Raw genomic sequence first — 18,810 nt, forward strand, 5'->3', positions numbered from 1 at the left:
ATTGCTTGAGAATCTACGAAGCTATTTTATTCATTCAGTGAAAATGGGAATACAGGAGCTATAATTTGATATCCTGTTCGTCACTCTACGTTGCGTATTACCGGAGCACATCTTGAGAAGGGGTTGTTTTTCCCCCATTGCTAGTACCAGAGCATCTCGCCTATATAGGAAGAAGCTGAGAGGCAGACACCACCAGTGCATTTTCAGTTCAACGTCAGTTCGTTACTAGTTCGTCGTGATTTGTGAGTGAGTCCTTTATGAAGAAATCAATTGTAATGTAGGCAGTGTAATGCAGTGATTTATTAAAGTCTGTGTATATATGTGGAAATAACCACAATCTAAGTAAGCTGTTTGCGCGTACAGTGTGCCGCTAACAAATATAGTAGGAACGGCACGAAACCGAAATGATCGCTGTCCGTGTGTCGAAGAGGCCGTGCATCGAGCCTCATATATGCCTAAACTAATACGGCCAAATTAACATAAATAGGCACGTATTTAGCGAATTGTGTGGAGCGAGCGTGCTCGATATAAATGTGAATTACAAAGAAAGTGAATGAACGGCTCATTATCAGCATGGTTAAGGGCAGTGTCACGTTAAATCATTTTCTAACGCAGTAGAGAGCTCGACTTACGACTAAGTGCAATAGAATATGTCTGAACTATCGTCGTGGAGTACGAGAGTGCTACGCATTAGTGGCCTAACCAGTGACGTTTCCTAAGTGACCCAGTGGAATTTCAGGGCCTAGAGTAGCTGACTATATGGGTGATAGGTAGATGAGAGGTGAATAATGTCGGGCTTCAGTGACATTACCGACATTGAGTTGGAATGCTTGTGCCATTGAGCAGATACAACCAGGTATTTAATCTGTGATGTGTAATATAAACTAACGCATTCACATGATATAACTTCCCCTCATTTACATAAGGAGTCTACCAGGTCGTCGGAGCGAACGAGACATCTAGCTGTCTGCCGGAATTTTGCCTAATGTAGCAGAGACCGTCTGGAACGTCGCACGAGTTCAAGCCATCATGTTTGTGACTTGCCAGTTGATCACCAAAGAACTTCACATCGCTGAAGACGTCTTGATGTCCGAGTAATTCATGGGCGTGCCCTCCTCTAATGCTGTGAACGTGGTATCCTGAAGGCTAAGTACATTTCCAAAATATTAAGTAGCTTTGAAAGTCTTATCATATTGTATATATAGAATAAATTTGCATGTAGACGTAACGTAGATCGCCAAAATGCCATTTCAGAGGGATAATAATAATAATAAAAATTTCATTTTTGTTTTGAGTCTTTTATGGAATACCTTCATCATGGTTTGGAATAACCATATTTTACTTCCATTTTTTATATAAGGGTTTCGTAATGAATGGCGTAATTTTAAGGACCTTAGATTAATTAAGGGTGAAGTGCTGTCAAGTAAAGTGGGCTTAAATATTCTGTAAAAAGGACTCCAGTTATCATCTTCTCTATAGCAAATATGAGTCATCAAAGATCTCTCAGTAATTAATTTTTCTTTTTTTTTTGCATTTCACAAGCTCGTAGGGAGTCCTCCTAACTAGTAATTAACGCTGCTGTGAAACAACGGATGGAGACATGGGGTACATATCGTCGTATTATTTAGCTCGTGAATTCGTGAGGTAATTTGGACCCGTGTGGCAGGGTTTCATCATTGAATGGCATTGTAGTGGAGGTACCGAGAGGTGAAATGTGATGGCTAAGCTGGCTGTAGCCTTAAGGTATATTGTGAAGTAAGAATGTGAAGTTCCCGTGAAATCTGCTATTAATAAGTGCGAAGTGGATACCGCGCTATGAATATGTTGATTATGGCCGGATATAGAGCCGATATTAAATGTGACGCCATTGTGGCCAGGAAGAAAGGAAGCGAGGTAATTTGCCGTGAAGCTATTGTATGAAAAGACCCAGTGCCCCGCTCTTTGGAAGTGTGTCGTGGGCGGCTAAGAGCTGGGTAATTTATGAGCCCGTCTATAGGGACGAAAGAATGTGTCTTCTCCACAGAAAGGGAACAAAATACAAGTAGCTGTTTCATTCCTCTCGGCACAACGATTACGTGCATCAATTTAAATATGGCCAACGTCCCATAAATTCCGATGTGCATTAAAGGAAGGTTCCCTCCAATTTATTTCTTAATTATTTACAGCGTGTAGGGAGTTCCAGGTTAGATATACCCCGTCTTAGAAGATCCTGGGTTCATTCCAGGAGACAATGAAAGGTTACAGTCAGCAGCAGCATATGACTTAGGCCATCTGTGACTCATTGTGTATGTTTGAAGTGCATTTGTTCTTGCCCATCTCTTACATGTAGTGCTATGATACTCTGTTTAGGATGTCTGGTATTCGAGTCGCTCTATGCTTGTCCACAGGTAGCAACGTTGTGTAAATAATGTCGTGTTATGTGTATTGATAAGAATCCTAATGAAATGAGCGTGTGTATTATATTGCATATTCAGATATGACTAATCTAGGGAAGTGTTGTGATACGACTTTCAATGATTTGGGAATGTACACCTAAGTAGTACACCCCTACTTCAGTTCATCCGACCATAGGATATCGTAACTTGACATAATTTGAATATATTAATTCTCGGCAGGTAAACAGGATTATAGCAGGGTATGTCCATACTGATTAAATATGTGTGTAAAGTGATAAGTGTAAGTGTAGAGTGAAATAATTCGATAAGAAGCGCTTCTCTAGGTCTGAGATAGTGTACATATTTCAAGAGGGAACGCCTCTTAAGTTTGAATAGCGGAACGTATAGTGAAGTGTAGAGAAAGACTACCGAACATTTAAACGTCGAGATCACCTTCAGTACCATATGTAAAGTTGTTTGCATGGCATATTCATGTTAATAAGATGTGTTTCACCAGTATAGTAAAATTGTTATACAAGATATTGTTTCATTTATTTAATTTAATTGCCGGGTTGAACCGTGTTGTACTTGTCTGCACATCACGTACAGTTTGCCGACGTTTCGAATACATTGCAGTATTCTTTGTCAAGGCGACTGAAATACCCCTACTCGATCCGAGGTAATCAGTCTCCCAGGCAGAAATTACACTACTAGAGTGGCCCTAAACTTGGCCTTTTATATCCTAGCCTTTCTGGCTGACGTAAGCCCTGGCTGTCTCGTGAGTATTCTGGAAAGTGTGTGACGCAGCCAGGTAGTGGGGGCTTGCCCGCGCTGTTATGTAATGGGGTTGCGGCCCATGTGTTTATGTCGTGGTCTGTATGTCTTAAACTATGAATGATAGGCATCCAAGAATTACTGGTTTTATATCCTTCTTCTAAATTTATGTTGTTCGGATGTTTCTTGATTTCGATAGACTCGCGGATTTTCCTTTCCAGATTCCAAGGGATAGCTGCTAGGATCTTGGTCTTGTCAAATGATATTCCGTGCCTTGTTTCGTAGGAATGCTTGGCTATCGCTGAAATATATGTGTTTTGGTTCTTGGTGTGACGGATATGTTCTTTTAGGCGGGTGGAGATCAGACGTTTTGTCTCACCAACATAACAAGCTCCACAGCTACATTCAATGTGATATATTCCAGGGGCGTGTATCTCTGTTGTGTCTTTTACTGGTGGTAGATAACGGGCTAGCTTTATAGATAATTTTTATGTTGTATTTATCCAGTATCTTGCCAATCCTGTCTGTAGTTTTTTAATGTATGGCAGTATCGCTGTTTTCGGGCGGGTCAATTGTTCTTTCCCGTTGTTTTCTCCTGCGGCGGCCTTTTCTTTGTTCTCTTCTGATTTTTTAAGGACTCGTCGGATGTTATTGAGCGAGTAGCCATTTTTCTTGAGAGTACTGGTACAAGATGGCGTCAGCGAAGGATGTAAGTGAAGATAGCTCCCGGTTCTCTTGCGAAATAATCGGGAAGAAATGTGGTGTAAACAAGAAGCGGGTGAAGAATGGTATCCAGTGTGAAAAGTGTTTAATTTGGTACCATTTTGAGTGTATATGTAGTGCTGGTTTTGCTAAAAATGAAGATACTTGGACTTGTGTTAGCTGTGGCGAGAGCAATTTGAATAGCGGTAACAAACCTAGGCCTACAACGGTCAACGAATCGCTGGCGTCTCATTACTTGGAGGATGGAGGTAATGATAATGTACTTGTAATTCTCTATTTATTGCAACAGGATTTACAAGCATTAAAAGCGGAGAATGAGATTTTAAAGGAAAAGGTACGTTTACTGGAATCGAAAGTACCGGTACCAGTAAACACTCAGAACACAGGTGGCTCCGAGAATTCTAGCGCGTGGTGTCAATTTGCTTCATATTCTAGGAGGAGAAGTGTACAGTTTAATAAGGACAACTTTGTAATTGACACCAAAAATAGATTTTCAGCCCTGAGGGAAGTAAGCGATGCCCATGGTATCCGTATAGGAAGCAGTCAAACGTATAGCGCAAAATCCGTTGCGAGAAGCGGCAAAGTTAGGCCTAAAATCCCACACAGTGCACCGGCGAAAGTGTCGAACATTCTTATATTTGGTGATAGCCAGGCGAGGGAAATTGCGGAGAAAATGGTCAATGAAGATATTGCAGCATCGGCAGTCATCTATCCTGGGGCCCCAATGAAGAAGGTATTGGAAAACACGGAGCAGGCGGCAAGAAAACTCGGAAGTCGTGATGCAGTAGTGATCATCGGCGGGACGAACGACGTAGGTCACAACGAAGCTAAGAATGTTATTTCTGAACTTAAATGTACACTAGGTAAGCTGACTCACACTAACATCTTTGTAGTGAACGTGCCCCACAGGCATGATTTGATTAGAGACTCGTGTGTGAACATTGAAGTGGACAAAGTTAATACAGATATGGTTAAAATTTGTAAACATTTTCGTAATACACAGGTAATTGATAGCAGCAGTTTCGAGAGACACTGTTACACAAAGCATGGCCTTCATCTAAACAATTCACGTAAACGAAAGATAGCAAATATTGTTCTACATTTTATTAATCATAAGATATGTACTGTAAAAAAGGCAACTCCCTTGAGTTATAATACTGACCAGGAAAACTAGTAGAAAGAGCCAGCTATACTTCAAGCTGGCTCAGCCAACTAGAAAATGAAACTCAGGAAAGTAAGGAATTTCAAGTTACCCAATTGCAACAGTCAATTTTTAGGGAGGAAGGGGGTCTGAGATTGGTCTTGGTAAACTGTCAGAGTGTAGTAAATAAACAATTAAAATTCGGTACATTGATGGAATCCTATGAGACTGATGTGGTGATAGGAGTGGAATCGTGGTTGAGAGAAGGGGTGGGCAATAGAGAAGTATTTCCAGAAGGGTACACAGTCTATCGTAGAGACCGAGGAGATAAAAAGGGAGGGAGTGTTTATTCTGGTGAAGGAAACATATTGTTCACATGAATGGTTTACCGATGAAAGGGATGAAATATTAGGAATAAAATTAATTTGTGATAATATGAAGGAGGTGGGAATTATAGGAACATACAGGCCTGGAAGAGAGGAAAGAGACATGGAAATATTTGAGAAAATAATAGATTATACTCATAAAAACAATAATAATGATGTGGTAATAATTGGGGGAGATCTAAACTTGCCTGATGTTGAATGGAATGGAGCTGCAAGTGAAGCCCATGAACAGAAACTGGCAAATAAGTTAATTTGGGAGGGAGGATTTACACAAGTAGTACAAGAACCGACTCGTCTCAATAACTTACTAGATGTATTCTTGGTTAAACCATGGGAAATTGTTGATAAAACTGAGGTAATTGAAGGAATAGGTGACCATAAGGCTGTAATAATGGATGTAGGACTCGTACCAGAAGGCTTAATAAGAGGGTCACACAAGACAAGAAATTGTACAGAATAACTAAAATTGATGAATTTGGGACTTACGGTACCTTAAATCACAATTCAGTTGTTCGATAAGTGAAGGGAGTAATGTGGATACACTTTGGGCTAAATTCAAAGGAATCGTTTGGGAAGGAGAGAAGAGATTTGTACCTGTTAAGAAGGGTAAAATGACCTCAGACCCTGTTTATTATACAAGGGAAATAAGAAAATTAAAAAGAAAATGTAGAATAGTAAACAGGAAAATCAAAGAAGGTAGGGAGAGTAGAGAAAGTAGAAAACAGTTAATGAGGGAACTGAATAGAGTGAAAAAGGAAGCAAAAGAGAATTATATGAATGGAATTCTTCAAGAGCGTAATGACCACAAAGGGAAATGGAAAAAGCTTTATTCATGTATCAGGAATCAAAAAGGAAAAGGAATCCAAATTCCTACAATGGTGGGAGAAGGGGGTGAACACTATTTAACAGATACTGAGAAAGCAAACCTCTTTAGTAGGGAATTTAGAGATTCAGTAGATGATTGTCAGGAGTTGGAAACCGAAACAGAAGTTACAGAGGGAGAGACACAGAGGGAAACAAAAAGCTTCTCGTTCAGAAATGAAGATATTTTCAGAGAAATCCAACTGCTTTAGCAAGGAAAAGCAGCAGGAAGTGATCAAATTACTGGGGAGGTGATAAAGACAATGGGGTGGTATATAGTGCCTTATTTAAAATTTCTCTTTGACTATGTCATAAATAATAGTGTAATACCAAAGGAATGGAAGGAATCGATAATAATACCAATTTATAAAGGAAAGGGTGATAAAAGGAAACCAGAGAACTACAGACCAATCAGCCTGACCAGTATAGTTTGTAAAATACTGGAGAGTTTAATATCGAAGCACATCAGAGGGATATGTGATGATAAAAATTGGTTCATGAGGAGCCAGTATGGATTTAGAAAGAAATTTTCTTGTGAGGCACAACTGGTGGGATTTCAGCAGGACATATCAAATCAATTGGATTCAGGAGGCCAGTTAGATTGCATAGCCGTAGATCTTTCCAAAGCCTTTGATAGAGTGGAACATGGAATATTATTAAAGAAATTGGAGGGAATAGGATTGGACGTAAGGGTTACACGTTGGGTAAAAACATTTCTAAATTCAAGGGTTCAGAATGTCAAAGTAGGAATTAACGTATCGCAGGAAGAGAAAGTTTGGAAGGGAATTGCATAGGGTAGTATAATCGGTCCGTTACTTTTCTTAATATACGTAAATGATTTAGGGAACCATATAACATCAAAAATAAGATTGTATGCAGATGACATAATTGTTTATAGGGAAATAAATACCATTGAGGATTGTTCAGAATTACAAAGGGATCTTGAGTTTATCCAACAATGGGTTGAAGAGAATAACACGAAGGTTAATGGAGGCAAATCAACTGTTACAACTTTTACAAACAGGAGTTTTAAAACTGAATTTGAATATACTTTGGATGGGGTAGTTATCCCAAAAAATGGCAAGTGCAAATACTTAGATGTAAGATTTGAAAGTAATTTGCACTGGAAGGGTCATGTGGGTGACATTGTTGGGAAAGCATACAGATCGTTACATGTCATAATCAGGCTACTTAAAGGATGCAACAAAGAATTAAAGGGAAAAGTTACTTAAGTATGGTTCGTCCATTATTGGAATATGCATACAGTGTTTGGGATCCTCACCAAGAATACCTAATAAAAGAAATAGGTAGAGGAAAGCAGCAAGATTTGTAACAGGGGACAGGAGAAAGAGTAGTGTATCAGAAATTTTAAAGAAACTAGGGTGGGTAACTTTAAGTAAGAGAAGGGAGAAAACTAGACTTATAGGTTTATATAGAGCCTATACTGGAGAAGCAGCATGGGGAGATATCCGTGAGAGGCTTCAGTTGGAAAATAATTATATCGGCAGGACTGACCACAAATATAAAATTAGAAGGAATTTTAGCAGAAGCGATTTGGGTAAATTTTCATTCATTGGGAAGGGTGTGAAGGAGTGGAACAGTTTACCAGGGGTAGTGTTTGATCCTTTTCCAAAATCTGTACAGATATTCAAAAAGAGAATAAACAGCAACAGAGAAAATAAATGAAATGTTAGAGGGCATTCGACCAGTGCAGGTTAATGCAAATAAAGAATGTGTGTGAATAAATTAATTCCATCCCCTGGTCTAAGGAGTTTGGGCAGCCAAAGTAGGGGACTGCCTGTAGGGGTGAAGTACAGTAGGGAGTTCGAGGACGCTGGGACCGCTACGGTAGCTGTGAAGGCCCTTCAGGAACTCTGAAAAGTGGTGGCAAAAGGGGCTCTGGTTAAGACGCAGCAGGTCGTTATGCTACTTAGGTTCCAGAATGCGTAAAGAAAAGAAAAAAGTAAATAAATGCAATGCAAATTTTAATCTTATACCAGTTGTACAGTATCATTTGAAGTAATTCCACATACTGTATATCAGATGACTATATTTGTAAGTAGTACAGGAGATATTATAAGTAGAATTTTGTAAACAATGTAAATTTATTAAGGATGAGCTGTGTGTTTAATTGAAAAAATTGTTAGCGTAAATTATATAATATTATATTATAGGAAAATTGTATTCTCTTGTTTATTTAATATTTAGTGCTTGACACCGAGGTTAGCACCTCATTTGCAAATAAAGAGATTTTAATTTTTTCTATTTTGAGTTCTCGTGAGGTGTTCTTTCTCTTCCTCGAGGTTCTCTGCGTCAGATATCGCTATGGCCCTGTTCACCAGTGATGTTAGGACAGCCTGCTTTTGTGATGGGTGATGATGAGACGAGGCGTGTAGGTACCTGTCTGTGTGAGTGGGTTTCCTGTATACTGCGTGTCTCAGCGTCCCATTGGAGTAGCGTATTACTAGCACATCCAGCAACGGTAGTTTTCCGTCTACTTCTATTTCCATGGTGAACTGAGTGTATGGAGTTGAGATGGTCGAGAAATAGCTGTAGGTTATTGCTCCCGTGAGGCCAGATTACGAATGTGTCGTCCACAAAACGGAGAAAACATTTCGGTTTCAGGGCAGATGTAGCTAAGGCTTTCTCTTCGAAGTGTTCCATATACATGTTTGCTATTATTGGAGAGAGTGTCGTCCCCATCGCGGCCCCTTCTGTCTGTTCTATCTTTATCGCCCAACTTTATACACTTCTTGAGTTTCCCCTCCCTGCTGCTTGTTCTGTATTCACTGCCGAATTATATGCCATTCGGCAGACTCTCCTTCTCATTAGGTCTAAATCTTATCTCAAGGCTACTATCTATACTGATGCTCAAAATATGCTTCACGCCTTGTGCTCTCCTTTACCTTCATATAATTGATATTTATATAACGTGAAATATTGATTATATACTCTTGACCAATCCGGTGCTTATATTACATTAGTATGGATTCCTGGACACGCTGGGATTACTGGCAGTGAGACAGCTGATTCTGTCGCTAAACACGCATCCCAGCAATCTTCACCTACAGTATCTCTATTGCGATCCCACCCTCACATCTATTGCCTGAAGTGCGTATTGAAGCTTATCCGAAATTGCAATATGATTGAAACGCTACGACAGGCAAAAAGGGTAATTTTTATTATCGGCTCTAACCCATTATTTCTCATAAACCCTTCTACTTTTATGGCACCTATTCCCGATGGCACATCACAAATATCATCCGCTTACGTTTCAACCATGCTTTAACCCCTCAATATAAAACTCGTGTTCAACTCACTCCCCCCACTTCTTGTGTGTGTGGTTTGTCTAATGGTGATAGTAATCACATCTTCTTTCAATGTCCGTCTTACGACGTACCCAGACGGCCTTTCTTTATCTTGCTTAGTAAAGATGGCCATACCTTTGCCTACCAGTATATCCTGTTTATTACCCTCACTTACTGCTACTCTCATTGATAGATTAAACCGGTATCTTGATGATGCTCACACAGTGTTATAATTATAGTTATAATTATACATATAGCTGCTTTGTGGCCGAGTATTTTCTTTGTAAAACGCGTCTCATTACTTTTGTTGGGATAAGGGTAATCTTATCCCCATTATCAGCGAATCTCACATGTTACTTGTACTACTGCAATTCAGTGTTTTGTTTTTGGTGTATTATTACTAATTCCCGCTCAGTGCCTATTGCGCAAGGGGGAGGTGCGTGATATTGTTGCAGGGTTGCACAACTCCCTATAATTTTTCACTTCAGTTGACGTCTTTTCTTCTAATGTTTTAGCTTAATAAAACTAACACGTATTCGAAAACATGTTAAAATCAACCGTCTTCGGTCGTTCGCTGTACTAATGCTTCGTAACGGACCAACAAACGCTGCTGACTTCGAATCAATCTTAGGGGGTTTGCTTTTCCTACAGCAACTCCCTAGTGGACACCGCGGCGCAATGTACCTGCACAGGGACGAGCCTAAGCCTGTTTAGCATCAGGTAGCATGCTCGCCAGTATCGGTCTCAGGGAGTTGCAGGAGACTAGCAAGTCCCCTACCGTGAAACAGTTCCAAATGTCCCCGTTAGATTGCGCCACTTTGTGGAGATTACTTCATTCCTACTTTCTCTCCTCTGGCAAAGGTAAATTATTTCCATTTTTAAATTTACTAATTTATTTACGTTGCAACGACGCAGATAGGTCTCACTGTGACGATGGTATAGGAAAGGGCTAAGAGTTGGCAAGAAGCGACAGTGGCTTTATTAAGGCACGCCACAGTATTTGCCTGGTGTGGAAATGGGAAACTGCGGAAAATAATCTTCAGGGCTTCCGACGGTGGTGTTCGAACCCACTATACCGCGAATGCAAGGTCACATGTACGGGACCCTAACCGCACGCCCAATTTGCCGGGTAATTTCTTTTCCACGCCATACCAGACTACCCACCGTATTACCAATATCTTGCTTCAATGAAAAACAGGGCGGCAAATTTTCAATTCAATTGAAGCAAAAGTAACTGTGCCAGGCTGAGCGGCGAGACGGTTGAGGCGCTGGCCTTCTGACCCCAACGTGGCAGGTTCGATCCTGGCTCAGTCCGGTGGTATTTGAAGGTGTTCAAATACGTCAGCCACGTGTCAGTAGATTTACTGATATGTAAGTGAGCTCCCGAAACTCGGCGTCTCCAAAAACCGTAAAAAGTCGTTAGTGGGACGTAAAGCCAGTAACATTATTTTTAAGAGTAACTGTATTTACAGTGTGTACTTAGCCTCTTATTTCCTGGGTTGTAATTGCCAGATATATTACAGTTTTAGTAGGAATGTAGTTCATTACTTAACGATAACGATAATAACGGTAATAGTGTTTCTTGTTATTTCTGTTAAGGTATAAAACTGTGACACTGAAAATGTTGGTGCAACACCCAGCTTCAGGTACCACCAGCCGCCACTGCTATTGTGCAAGATTTTTTCGCACGCTAGATGTGTGAGTGTCGGTATCAATTAGTTTTTTAGTGACTGGACGATAATTCTTTGAGTCCAACCGCACCCCTAAGGTAGAAGAGGAATAAGAATTAAAAGAAGATAAATGAGACGAGCTGCTCGACTAAAAAGTGGTATGTTCCGAGCCGTCAGTGGTGAAATGGCATGATAGGACATTAGTGGACGAATGAGTCTGTGTGGCGTTTTTAAATGTAGGAAAGATCACAATATGAAGATAAAGTTGGAATTCAAGAGGACAAATACGTTTATAGGAAGAGGAGTTCGGGATTGGAGTGATTTACCACGGGATATCTTCAATTTATTTCCAAATTCATTGCAATTATTTAAGAAAATTCGAGGTAAAAGACTGATTGGGAATCTGCCATCCGGGTGATTTCCTTAAATTCAGATCTGTGGTGATTGGTGATTCATTTTCAACACGTTAGTAGAGCGGTAACTTGCCTATTAATGCATGGCAAGTCAAATGTTGCCTTTTTTTTTTGAGGCTCCTTCAGATGGACCAGGCATTTCCCCCATTTAGGCACTTTTAGGAATTCGTGGATGAGATACGCTTACTCCCAAGAAAGGAAAAGTCCTGTAATTTATTAACGACTCGTTGACAATTTTAACAGTCATTCCTATTGTAAAATGAAGTGGAATTTATATATAGACCTAATTATTTTAAATCTCGTCCGTTTAATTATAGTTTTGTTCCTGCACACACATTTATAAACTTAATATTTTATTTGTTTTCATGATGGGTGTCGTCGCCTTGGTGCCATGCATTTCATCTGGTTCTATGTTTTGTTTAGAAGGATTTTGTGTTCCCCACTGCCTGCTCGATCTGCATCTGATGGCTGCTTAAACTGCCTGCTCATTCCATACTCAAACACGCCTTACAAACAATCTGCCGCTAGATGGCAGCACCAAACGTACCCATTTACCGCGTGAATACAACTAGATAAGCATACCAGCAAAATTTAAAATCTAAAAGTAAGAGAAATATTAAAGAATTTTACATATAAAGTGGTGCTCTAGAGAGTTATAGCTTCAGCGCTTTTCGAGAAAGAGGTTTCGACGAACAAGAAAACCTGGAAACTTTGTCTGTATGGTACTTCCCTACATTACCAAGTAGAGGTTTCACGACTTTGGCCACCACAGTTTCTGACACAAGTTCCTGATTCTTATCATCAAACCTAACTGTCTTAAAGTTGATAAAGCAATAATCTTCTTCAAGTCAAATTCAAAGTTAGCCCCTAAACCCGCCATAAATATAGTAAGACCAGCTATAAGTAACAAAAACTTAGATAATCAAGTATCCACAAATGCTCTATTAAATCGAATTAACAAGTAAACTCCTGCCGTAACCAATGTTGGTGAATGTACTAAAGCTGATACAGGTGTTGCTTATTGTTACTAAAACACTTTAAAAACTTACATTGGCACAAAGAAGGTAGAACATAGTTTTTTATAATCTGGAGCAGACTTGCAGAGATCTTGCAGTACGGTAGAGCCGCCTCAACAAATTTCTGAAGCCTCATAATTAGGCCAATAAATCGTTGCTAGGGCTAGCGCAGCTATCAATGGGGATGAATTAAATGAAGTAGAAACGTTATTCAAGCACGTGCTGCATTCTGTTTTTTCTTCGATTACACGCACTAAATAACCACACACTAATCCCTGGTAAGCAGTTTCCGAAGTGACACACACTGACTCAGGGGGCTCACGAAAATTCTTCCAGTAAATCAAGTACATACTCAGAGGATAATAATAATAATAATAATAATCATAATAGACGGCCTATTAGGCGACTTGCATATCTGTGAAGATGAAAGCCCTACCTAGGATGATTTCTAATGCTGAAGATGCCACACACACCCCAGCTCCCGAGCCACTGGAATTAACCAATTAACTAAATAGGCCCTACTTGCGTAAATAATAATAGTAATAAAAAGAGCAGTATATTGACACGATTTTATACTGCTAGCAAAAGACTCGTAATGGAATCTTAATCTGCTTACCCTCCAGGGTTGGCTTTTCCCTCGGACTCAGCGAAGGATCCCACCTATACCGCCTCAAGGGCAGTGTCCTGGAGCTTCAGACTCTGGGTCGGGCGGATGAAACTGGGGAGGATGACCAGTACCTCGCCCAGGCGGCCTCACCGCTGTGCTGAACAGGGGCCTTGGAAGGGATAGACAAGGAAGGGTGAAGGAAGCTCCTGGCATTTGCCTGGAGGAGAAGTGGGAAACCACGGAAAACCACTTCCAGGATTGCTGGGGTGGGAATCGAACCTACCTCTACTCAGTTGACCTCCCGAGGCTGAGTGGACACGTTCCAGCCCTCGTACCACTTTTCAAATTTCGTAGCAGATTTGGGAATCGAACCCGGGCCTCCACCGTTAGCAGCTAATCACACTAACCACTACATCACAGAGGCGGACAGTGGAATCTATGACAGCATATTATTCTGTTTTGTACCTTCACATTAACAGTACAGTGTCCCCAGATATTATATTACTTAGTATGTAATACTTCAAACCTTACGCTTACCATTTTCTGCAATAGTGTTTGAAGAGCTCTTGTTAGACGTCTCTGTGCTTGAATCCCTTCTCTTAATCATCGCTGAAATTAGCGGTTGTTTATAAGCTGGATAATCAGGGAAAGGGCTGGGTACAGATCCTGTTTTTAATTTTCGCGTTTTGCTGGTCACTTTGAAATCGTCATTTACGAAATGTAGACTGCAAACCACGGAATAATCAGAAGGAATCCATTTACTTCCCTTGCTGTTTCCATCCCTGGATATAATACTTAACAACTTTCGACGCAATTGTGTACTTGAAGGTATATCATGGAATGAAATATCACGGCATTCTGGTTTCTCTTTCTTTGATTTGCAGAAAGGCACGCAGCAATACACCATTTTCACTGAAAACAAGTACAGTCTATCCTATTTCCCGCTATTTCATTCCGACAGGTCTGGAGCCGGTTGGTGTTGCCACCTGCTGTGGGTATTTGTAAACGGAGTGTTTCATTTAGTGCCATGTTAAAATGTTGTAATGAGCAGGCAGCAACGAGCTAGAATAACATAGAGAGGCGGAAGCGCTGCCTGGGAGAACCTAATAGAACGAACGTCCGCCATGTTTCCTGTTGTCACACAAGCAAGGGGGCATGGCCTTTAAATGATGAAATGCGCATTTTAGAATCGCTGGGAGAGAATTAAAGTCCGTTGACGAAAACTTGAAGCATGAAAGCGAATACCGCCACTTCATCATATTTCGTCACGAGGCCAACATCACGATCAGTTGATTGTAGGGTAGTTCGAAATCATCGCACAGTGACATACGAATAGGCCTCGAAATCGGAACAAGAGCGTTACCCTGCTTGGCTGTTGTGGTTAAGCGTAAATTAGAATAAAAACGATGGACGTAAATATTTATGACAGGAAACCTTAAAATCATAGGGACCTATAATATGTTACAACCTCATGCTGTTGATATTTTTAAATTTATTGCATCCTCGTGAGTACTGTGTTCCTTTCTTAATCTGTTTACCCTCCCGGGTTGGTTTTTCCCACGGACTCAGCGACGGATCCCACCTCTACCACCTCAAGGACAGTGTTCTGGAGCGTGAGACATTGGGTCGGGGGATACAACAGTGAGGGAGGGCTGCACCTGCTATGCTGAACAGGGGCCTTGTGGGGGTGAGAAGGAAGCAGCCGTGGCCTTAAGTTAGGTACCATCCCGGCATTTGTCTGGAGGAGAAGTGGGAAACCACGGAAAATCACTTCGAGGATGGCTGAGGTGGGAGTCGAACCCACTTCTACTCAGTTGACCTCCCCAGGCTGATAGTACAGCCATCGTGCCCCTTTTCAAATTTCGTGGCGGAGCTGGGAATCGAACCCGGGCTTCCAGGGGTGGCAGCTGCTCACGCTAACCAGTGCACCACAGAGGCGGCCCATGAATACTTTACCACAATAATCGTTTAGTGTAATTATTTATTATAATATAGGGGGGATATCATGTTTCTCCCATTACCATATCATTCTGGGATTACTAGCTTGAAAGTTGTCCATTATGAAGTGTGGCGTAGTTTTAAAAACCAAGGCAACAGACATCTACAATAAAGGCTGTATACGGTACATTTCAAAAATAGCAGTAAAATGCTGTATTTATCATACTTGGTGTACGTTTGAACGAAATAAGTGATTGTTTGTGGTTACGTTTCTTTGGTGGTGGGCGTTCCATTTCCTTTATTTGTAAATGTGAATGAAAATTAAATAGGGCTGGAAATGTACAGAGCATAAGCAACTGAATTGAGTGGGATACCATTTATCTCTTTTCGCCCTCACAACGCATTGTTCAGTTAATTCCTTGTTCTTTAAACGAAATCTGAAACAAAATTCGACAAATAATTACCGTAGCTATCCGTACTTTCGCTAAGTAAACAATAAAGTGGATTTAATTACAAACAGAAATTACAAAAAGGAATCTCGGCTATAATTCAGTAATACTTACTTAAAGTACGATATATCCTTGGTTTTATTACTCCGATTAGTACAACCATACGCTGAGCTTACGGCTGGCATTCTTGAAAGGGAGAATCTATGTTTTCACTTCTTAAAACTTAGGGAATTCATTCGGTGTTCGGCTGTTGTGCGGTGCACACGTCTCGCTCCGGTCACTGGTGCAGCGGCTTTTTCCTGTTTGTAGATAAGTAGAGTGTTTTATGTTTGTGTTTGTATCCTAGTAATTTTCTTTGTGGTTGTTCTGGTGCTAGTATAGGGTAATTCCTTTTGGACTATTATGTCTGTAGATAGTGGTGGTGGCCCTTTAGGCCGACCTCCTGATATTGATAAAAGTGCCGTGCGTAAGGATTTACCCATGGACGTTAGTAATACTGTTACTCAACGAGACAAGTCTCAAGATACAATATGTGATTCGGATCAGCGTCCGCAAGTTCCTGTATCTACCTATTCTACCACTCATCTTGGCCCTTACATAGTATTTGTCGAATCGATTGACTCTACAAATAAAATAGGACATATTCACCCTATGGCACTGGGACGGATTTTCTACGAGAGGCAAATTGGCGACGTCAAGGCCATACATAGGAAGGGAAGAAATAGAATTCAAGTTACTTTTATGTCTAGTAAGGCTGCAAACGCCTTTCTTTCTCATCCCATTCTTGCAGAAAAGAAATTGACAGCTTTTATTCCGTCTTCGAATATTCAGCGAGTAGGGGTCATAAGGGGAGTAGACACTACTATTTCCGAATCCGACATTCTCACCTATTTAGACTCACCTTATCCTGTAGTGAAAGTACAACGTCTAAATAGACGTTCATCTAAAGACGGAAAAACTGAATATATCCCTACAGGTACTGTGAAGGTTGTATTCGAGAGTCAACACCTTCCGAAAAGCGTGTCTATTTTTAAAGTCATGTTAGAGGTTCAGGCCTATATATTCTCTCCTTTAATATGCAAACGATGTCAGCGGTATGGACACACCGCTACAAATTGTCGTTCTAGGGAGCCGAGATGTGGAAAGTGTTCCCTTACTCATTCTACTGAAGATTGCACTCACCAAGTCGTTAAATGTGCTAACTGTGGCGGAAATCATCCTGCGGGAGCAGAACATTGTGAAATCCACAAACAACAAAAAGAAATTAAACGCATTATGAGTGTTGAAAACAAATCATATTTTGAAGTGAAAAACTATTTTGCCCCATTACAGTCCCTATCTAACCCCCTTCTAATACCCCAACATTTTCCTCCTTTACCCACTAGATAATCTCCATCGGAAGAATCTCATCCTCGAAAGCGTAAATTTACTATGGTGGTTAATAACCCCCCCGCCCACCTGTCACCCCAGGTTATGACAGGGCATCATATCTGCATTTACTAAGTAATCCGAAAACGGTTCCAGAACATTCTGGCACTCCACTAGTGCGTTTGATACCTGCTCCTCCTACCGAGACTGCATCTACATCACTGAAGCCAAGTCCTCAAGGGCAACCTTCGGATCCCCACGCGCCAATATCGGTATCTCCCTCTGTCATGGCTTTACAGGGTAAATCAAACGTTAATTCTAATGAACTATGTCGAACCACCTTTCACAGATTTGCAGATTTAATCGCAACAATTGAAACAACCGGCATGTGGAAGAAAGAGTTAAAATCAGTATATGATGATTTGTTTCGAGTCGTGGGACCTCCCCCTACTGTCAAGTAAAACATGCGGATCCTGCAATGGAATTGTCGGAGCATATTAAATAAGAAACATGAATTAGTGAGTTTAATAAATTCTTTTGATCCTGCGGTAATTTTCTTGAGCGAAACTTGGTTAAAATCTCATTTTCATTTTCGTATGAAAGGTTTTACGGTCATACGGCATGATGCACCCATCTCTGGAGGCACATGCATTTTACTCAAACAAGACATCTACTTTCAGGAAGCTCCATTAAACTATATCATACCGGGCACTCAAGCCCTTGTAGTAAAAATTCAAGATTGGACCTTGGTTTCCATATACTGTCCGCCGTGGATAAAAGGTACCTATGTCCAATGGGACAATTTTTTTTCACAATTCTCACAAAACAATACCCTAATCGGTGGAGATTTTAATGCTCACAATCCTCTTTGGTGGAGCATATCTAGTTGCCCCAAAGGGCGGAATATTGAACGGATCACCGTAAAACAGGAACTGGTTATCCTCAACGACGGTTCTCCTACTCGGTTAACAGCTCCTAACATTAATAAAAGTGCAGTAGATCTCACTATTTGCACCGTAGATTTGGCACATAAAACAAATTGGAATGTAATTTATGATACCCATCAAAGCGACCATTTTCCCATTCTAATCGATATCGGCCCACAGGTTATTAGGAATGTCTCTCACTTTACTTCATCCCGTAATCTCCGCTCTTTTGATTCTACGCTATTCACGACCTTTCTTGCAGATAAAATCCGCTCTACACTTCCAGCTCCCCATATTCTTGACTATGATCTACTATTATCCTTTATTCATTCTTACTTAGATACTTATCATCCTATTGAACACAAGCGGTTTTTTAAAATGCGGAGAAATGCTATTCGTTGGTGGGATTCCGAGTGTGCGTCTTTAGTTCGTCGTAGACAAGCTGCCTTAAAAGTTTATAGAACATCTGGCTCCTATGATCACTATATCCAATATAAAAAATAGTCGCTTCTATACAGACTATTTTTAATGAAAAACGACGAACAGCATGGAAAGTATTTGTCACATCTATCAATCGACAAACCCCTCTCAAAGATATATGGGCAGCCATCCAACATTTAAGTAATACTCATACAAATTCTGTTTCTCAATCGCATCCTCAAGGAATTGCCCAATTTTACCACCAACTAACACCTGATTACGTGGAACCTTCTTATGAATATAGTTTAATGCCTTCCTCCGACAAATTTTCTAGTCTATTACAGAATATCTCCCTCCATGAGCTAGATATGGCACTCGAACATCGAAAAGATACTAGCCCGGGTAGAGATTCTATCACCTATAAAATGTTGAAAT

The sequence above is a fragment of the Anabrus simplex genome, chromosome 1 (genome assembly GCF_040414725.1).
Source record: "Anabrus simplex isolate iqAnaSimp1 chromosome 1, ASM4041472v1, whole genome shotgun sequence".
Taxonomy (NCBI): domain Eukaryota; kingdom Metazoa; phylum Arthropoda; class Insecta; order Orthoptera; family Tettigoniidae; genus Anabrus; species Anabrus simplex.